The sequence below is a fragment of the Prionailurus viverrinus genome, chromosome B1, assembly GCF_022837055.1.
Source record: "Prionailurus viverrinus isolate Anna chromosome B1, UM_Priviv_1.0, whole genome shotgun sequence".
Lineage (NCBI taxonomy): Eukaryota > Metazoa > Chordata > Mammalia > Carnivora > Felidae > Prionailurus > Prionailurus viverrinus.
In genome coordinates this window covers 85,288,808-85,296,335 of record NC_062564.1, presented here as the reverse complement: position 1 = coordinate 85,296,335, position 7,528 = coordinate 85,288,808, and the positions used below count along the sequence as shown (strand labels likewise).

At 40.9% G+C, this 7,528-nt stretch overlaps 1 pseudogene; it reads right to left on the bottom strand.

Annotated features, from left to right (window-relative positions):
• Positions 1-272: 272 nt before the first annotated feature.
• Positions 273-7,192, bottom strand: LOC125164801 (lanosterol 14-alpha demethylase-like; annotated as a pseudogene).
• Between the last annotated feature and the right edge of the window lie 336 nt (positions 7,193-7,528).

Below are 7,528 nucleotides of genomic sequence, written 5' to 3'. Positions count from 1 at the left end.
ATAGAGAGAGGGGGACAGAGGATCTGATGTAGGCTCTGTGCTGACAGCAGAGAGCCCAATGGGCTTGAACTCACGAACTGTGAGGTCATGACCTGAGCCAAAGTCAAGATGCCTAATCGACTGAGCCGCCCAGGTGCCCCAAGCTAACTGTCACTTAAAATTACACTCAAAAAAAGAGAAATACACCAGGAGTTGTTTTGTAAACTTCATTCTCTTCAAATATTTATGCGGTTTACAGTGATGTGTCACATATCGGTTCCTTGCAGCCTTTTTCATTTTGATCTTTTGTATCAGATAACTGGGTTTTCAGGCATGTGAATCGTGGTTGTGTAATCCGTAGTGGGAAAAATAACCTGTCATTTAGACCAAGTTCACATAAATGAAGTATTAGTGGACCAAATTGGCTTGATATGAACATAAACAACATTCTCCTTTATGTGGCGATGATGCTCTGCTCCAGTGGCACATAGGCAAACTTCTTTCCTGATGCTGGACTGCCCCAAAGGTAGCAATCAGGATTAAAGTCCAGATGTTCTACCCATAAGTGTGTAAGTCTTTGATTGGCAGTGGGAGGAGCACACACCTGATGTCCTGGAGGAGTGATACACCCTGCTGTAGCTGGAGGGTTTGGACCATTCTCATCATGTTCATTATAGGAGGTCAAAGTCTTGATGGTTCTGTTACACAGTTATCAAGGAAATTTAGATCCTTCAGCTGGTCACAAATTAAAGGAGTCAGATCTCGCAGACTGTTTTCTGTTCCAATTTACACGGTTTCGTGTGGCCACAAAGAAGCCCGTCCAGGCGTAGTGATTGAGGATGTATGCTGCCCTGCCAAGAGCAGTCCAAGAAACATGGCTGCTGTTTCCTTATCTGTCAGAGGATGTCTGTACTTGTAAGTAGAATCTACTAAAGTTTGGAGAATTCTTTTGACTATCTGTGTTCTTGGATTGCTTTATAGAAAATCTTCTTGACCGCTTGATGAACTCTGTCCCTGTGTCTGAAACTAGGCAAAGGGAGCCAACCTGGCCGCAGCCAAGCTACGTGGCTAAAACTTCCATCCAAATCTGCATACAGTTGTGCCACTGTGTCATCGAGTTGACTTCTGATTTTCTTTCCATGTAAGCAATGGCTGGCTATTGAAATTATGAGCTCAGAAAGCACTTCAAACAAGTTTTTCTCTCCACTTTCTCCTCAACTTGAAAGTATTCTGGGGCATTTCGGTGGCTCAATTGATTGAGTGTCCGACTCTTGATTTTGGCTCAGGGCATGATCTCACAGTTCATGGGTTCAAGTCTCGCATCTGGCTCTGTGCTGACATCCTGGAACCTGCTTGGGATTCTCTCTCTCCTGCATGCTCTTTCAGTTATAGAAATGTGCTTTCTAAAGTCGGCTATGTTAAGGCAACTCTTTTTTCTTCTCCAAAAAAGAGTTAGGATTAGGCACATCACATGCAATTCCCCTCCCCAACACAGGTTTGTCAGACATCTGTAGATACTCTGCATTCAGGGTTCATTTTTACTATGAAAAACCAGTATGGCAGCGCCATTCCCCAGAAGGTAAGTAAATGTCTTGCCCACTGTGTTAAAACTAAATACAGGTCCATACTTCTCATGCATCTTCTAGGAATTCAGTTGGAATTCTCCCAAATGCTATGGCATGTCCAAGGAATGGAATTGTAGAGAAAACATATGGGGGACTTTTCACCCTGGCAGGCAGGGGGGCCAGGTGGCCTACTGCAAGGCAGGACAGGTAGACTAGGCCAAGGGTGAAGTGCAGGCAATTAGCGTGGATAGGAAGTTGTCACCAGTTGGTCACCCTCTCCGTAGCCTGCCCCAGCACCGACTCACCCGCCTGCAGTAAACCCAGCAACATTATCCCAGCCCTGCGGCAGTCACTACAGTTTGCTGGAGAAGCTGGAGGCTGAGGTCGCTGCCACTCCTCCAAATCCACAGAGCTAGAGAAAACAGCAGTTGGGTGTCTGGAGGCGGCCTTGACCTCCAGTTCTGATTTTTTATTTAAAAAAAAAAACCAACTTTTTTTTTAAGTTTATTTATTTTTGAGAGAGAGAGAGACAGCATGAGTGGGAAAGGGGCAGAGAGAGAGGGAGACAATCCCAAGCAGGTTCCGCCTTGTCAGTGCAGAACCCGATGTGGGGCTGGAGCCCACAAAACCATGAGATCATGACCTGAGCTGAAACCACGAGTGGGATGCTTAACCGACTGAGCTACCCAGGTACCCCCCCGCCAAAAAAAAAATTTTTTTAAGTTACATTTCCATATTTACAGGAGAAAAGTCCTAAGGCTAATTTGGGAGAATGCTGTAGTTTTGATGGATCTTTTGGGGAGCATTTTTTTATTTCTATACCCCGAAAACCTTAAGCTCTGTGGCTCTGTGGTGTGTGAGAGGAAGGGATAAATTGAGGAACAGGACTTAGTAGATCCTCAGTGGGTTTACAATGTTAGAAGGAGCCCTAAGTCCCTCTATTTATTCACCCTGTTCAAGAGACTTCTGTAGATAATGACCAAGTTTATTTAAACTATTTAAATACTATGCTCTCTCCTCCTCCTCCTCCTCCTCCTTTTTTAGCACTGCATATAGCTCTGCCTGTATCTTTTTGTTTTTTCTTTAGAAAAAGAGCTTTATTGCCTCTCATGATAAGTAGTCACCACCCCGGATAGCACAGGTCTCCGGTAAACAATCGCCCATGGCTTGGGTCTGTGCCTCCTAAATGTGACTTCTCTGTCAAATGAAAGCAACAGCCAACCCTTGTGAGTTCTTGAGGGTTTCATGATCATGCTTCCCCTGCCACTTTATCTTGTTATTATCATTTGTTTTTACTATTTATTTTTTGTGCCTGTATCTTAACAGGAAATGAATACTACATAGAATAAAGTTTGTTAACTTATATGTGCCTGACTCATGGATAGAGCTTAGATTTTTGGCAGCATTAAAAGTCTTAGTGTGGTAGGCAGAATAACGGCTTCCCAAAGATGTCAATGTCTTTATCCCGGGAGACTGCATATGTTATGCTACATTGCAAGGAGGCATTAAAGTAGCAGACGGAATTAAGTTTGCTAACCAGCTGACTTTAAAATAGGGAGAGAATTGGGGATTCTCTGGATGGACCTAATGCAATCAGAAAGGTTCTTAACGTTGGAAGAAGGAAGCAGAAGAAAAGGTCATAGTGCTGTGATGTGAAAAGGACTCAAGTCTTCCTTGCTGGCTCTGAGTAGGAGGAACGAGACCATGAGCTGAAGAATGCAGGCATCTTCTAGAAGACAGAAAAGTCAGGGAAATGGATTCTCCCCTGGAGCTTCCAGAAAGGAACATGGCCCCACACATTGATTTCATTGCAGGAAGGCCTGCATCAGATTCCTAACCTACAGAACTTCAAGATAATAAATTCGCATTGCTTTAAGCCACTAAATTTGTGGTGATTTGTTACAACAGCAACCGGAAACTAACAGACTGAGTTATCCTCAAAACCTCACTTTGGCCTGTTTCGTGTGATGACAGGATCCAATGTTTTCACACAGAATAGTTACTTTTTCCAAACAAAATTTAAATGCTCTGAGAGTTTACCGTGAAGTAACAATAAGCTAAACTATAAGCTAGCTTTTTTTCAGAAAGAAAAAGTAGAGGGTGGAAAACGAGAAGTCCTCTACAACATCAACACATTGTTTGAAAGTGTTTATATTCACGAAACTTAAAACTGACTCATGAAACTCTATTCTTTTTGGAATACTGTTACCAAGCCATAATTAAAAGAAAAAATGTTAAATTGTTGATACTGGCAGTCATCAGGACTCTTGTATTTGGTTTTTGGAGTTCTTCATTCAGTACTGGCCGGGAGCTTTGTAGACTAAGGATGAAGTCATTAATGAAATCTCAAACTCATTCTAAACATTGGAGAAGTACAATTTCATTACTTAAGAATTTCCCTGGCCTACAATGTTGAGCATCACACTTGAGTTAATGTAAGAAAATGTACAGAGAGAGAAGAAATGCTCTGTGACTGGTTTTCATAGTTGAGACCTTGCACAGCCGTGACTGAGAATGCAATTGTGGGCTCCCCCGGGTCCATGGGATCTACCAGCTGGAGGGCAGAGCTCTTTTTGTGCAAAACGTATGAACTAAACACAGGTATAAAAGACAGTAAAAATAGCAACAGATTCTCTAAATAACTCATGCAACTATACAACAAAAAATAAGTTTTACATGGTTGATGCCAGAAATGACTACCATATAGTAGACTCATAATTATAAACCTACAGGGTACACACACGTGTATTGCTGTTTTAAAATTTGAGATTTACATGTTACCCGTGTAATATCTTTACATATTTATATATTGCTTATTCTACAAAGTTAGCATAACTTGATTCTAATCTTTGATATCATAAGTTTTTCTTAACCTCCAAGAGAAGAAAAATGTTGTAAAAACACACTGAAAGCAGAGTTCAGATAGTCTGTATGGTTTTGACCTTTAGGTGTGTGGTACCAACTGCTATCTACACCTAGGAGTGTATAATGTACTGTATGAGCTCATCAAATTATCCTACTTTGCTGATGGGATCTGTTTTTAAAAAGAAATGTTGTACTTAATGCCACTAGACAATTACTAAAAAATAGTGTTATTGAAGCTTTATTGTCCTGGAAACTCTTTCTGTTGGATAAAAGAAGAGTTTAAAGAAAAGATTTTTTTTTTTCTCAGAATTTCAGTCTAGTGTGCCGCCCAGGCCTCTCAACACAGCTTTGAACTTGGAGTCTAAAAAAACGTTTGATCTTCTTTGTCTTTCAACTTGACAAAACGTCCTTCTTCTTTGAAATCCCCATTTTATGTGTGCTTGTCAGTGTGTTTTAGAAATGAAAAGCTCTTGGGGGTAAGGTACGAGTCTTTTTTGTTTAACCTTTGAACGTCCTCCTAAGCGCCTGCTCTACCAGTTGGCATTCCAAAAATATTGCTCATTAAAATTCTCATTCTTCCTATAGTGGTTTGGAAATGATAGTAGTAGGTGTTGGATTCAGCTTCTTCACTTAGAGGCTTTTAAAAATAAATACACTCAAAGGTAACATTTCATTCCATTCAACAAATATTCTTAAGGTCCTTCTGCATGGCAATAATTAATGTTCATTGAAAGATGAACTGACACAGCCAGTATGATCAAGTTGTATGGTTGAAACATAAGAAACTTAAAAGTAACTCATGGATTCAAAAAATTTAATCTTTTACTAGGACCAGAAAATCTAACTTGTTGCCAAACGATGTAACTTGGTTAAATGACTAAACCCTACCAGACATAGCCCTATAATAGCTACCCCTCCTTGAATGAAAGGAAAAGAAATATACAGAGAAAAACGCAAAGTTATACTTTATTAATCAGGTGGGGATTTTGCTTTAATTTTATGCAGAACCCTGGTGACCTATAAGCTGAACCCCATGGAAAATTCTTTCCTAACCACTACTGTCCTGAAATGCCCAATGTCTCTCTTCCATGAAAGTAGGGTGTGTGGATAAGGAGTAAAGAAAAGGCAAAATGGGAACCAAGTGATCACGATAGAAAACAACACAGGAAAGAAATATAAGTTATTAAAATTTGTCACATGAGTCTACCTAGAATAACAAGGAGAGCCCAGCCGTTGTTCTAAATGGTCTTCTGCAACTTAAGATAAACTTTTTAGTAGGAGGTATCTGATGTTGCCTTAATTTCTGTTGAAATAAAGTAGAAGGGTGACTTCTGATTTTAGATTAAACAGCTTAGTCCATCGGCTTTCTTTCTGTCTTGGCAAAAAACCTATTCAGGCTGCAAACTCACCATTAGAAAGAATGTGTTAGTAGGTAAGATAGCCATTAATAAGTAAGAATATAATCATGTCTGGTTCAAATAAATGCATTTGCATAACATTTTAGACTGCATCTTGAATAATAAGGCATTCGCTGATAAGATGAGAGACTCTTTTTTTTTTTTCTTCTCCCTGGCATTTGTCATTTACTCACTTTTCATTTTAAGAAAGCACTTACTGACTCCTCAGCCTGTTGATGTCTTTTAATAGCAGAGTGCAACACTGCTGGTGACCTTCATTTATGTTTCAACCATGAGCCGAGTCTAGAAATAGACATCAGAGCATACTGCTATGTTGGCAAACCATATCACAGAGACACTATTTTTAAGGATAACTAAAGAGTTTTGTTCTTAACAGCTATGGCAAAATAAGGAAAACCAACATGACTGTGGCAGACAGAAAGGCCTGCCACCCACAAGAGGAGGAAAAACTGGATTCCCCCAGGGCTCCACTGGTCCAGTTTGGGGGTTGCTGGGTGAACCTTGAAGCCTGTGGCAAAAGTGGCTGGTGGAGTGGCAGCCACACACGCAGCTATTGGTAGTAGAGGAGCAAATCCTCAAAGAGAATTTTAGAGTCTGTGATGTCACCCCTCCATCCATTCTTTTTCTTTCTTTTCTTTTCTTTTTTTTTTTTGTTTTGTTTTTTTTGTTTTTTGAGAGAGAGAGAGCATGCACTTGTGAGTGAGTTGGGGAGGGGCAGAGAAAGAGGGAGAGAGAGAGAGAGAAAGAGAGAGAATCCCAAGCAGGCTCCCCACTGTCAGTGTGGAACCCGACGAGGGGCTTGAACTCACAAACCATGAGATTATGACCTGAGCTGAAGTCTGATGCTTAACCACCAGGCGCCAACTGCCCCGCCTCTTTTTTTTCTGCTATTCTTCTTTTTTTTAATAATATATTTTTTTCAACGTTTATTTATTTTTGGGATAGAGAGAGACAGAGCATGAACGGGGGAGGGGCAGAGACAGAGGGAGACACAGAATCGGAAACAGGCTCCAGGCTCTGAGCCATCAGCCCAGAGCCTGACGCGGGGCTCGAACTCACAGAGCGCGAGATCGTGACCTGGCTGAAGTCGGACGCTTAACCGACTGCGCCACCCAGGCGCCCCTCTTAGCTATTCTTCTTAATGCCCATCTGGCTTTGCCCACTTCTCGGAGACTGCTTTCAATGGCTGTACCAGTGATCACCAGTGCTGCATCCAAGGATCAGCTCCCTACTTGCTTCCTTAGCCTAGTTTCAGTATTTTACACTGGTGGCTACTATTATTTTCCTCAAACATCTTTCCTTTGGTTTCTGCCATATCACACTCTTCCAGTTTTCCTCTTGCCTCACTCACCATCTGTTCCCCATTCCCCATTCCTGGCCATTCCTCCCCAGTGAGAAGATCAGAAGAAAAAGTATTTAAAATGTATTTTAGCAAGTGAAAAATATATACTTTCAGGAATATTGATAGACTAGCCGGATATATGCTTGCTTGTTAATCTGATTGCACGTATTAACAATCACACATTAATAGAATAACATATTAGTGTAGAGAGATTAATTTTTCCAATCTCACATTTCATGAAATAATTCTATGCAAAATCTTCACTTGTGGCCTTAAGATCAGTCTCTTACTGTTAGAATCACTTTCAAGTCACTGAATACAGTTTTCCTGAATACATCCATTTAAGATTTAGCCCTTTT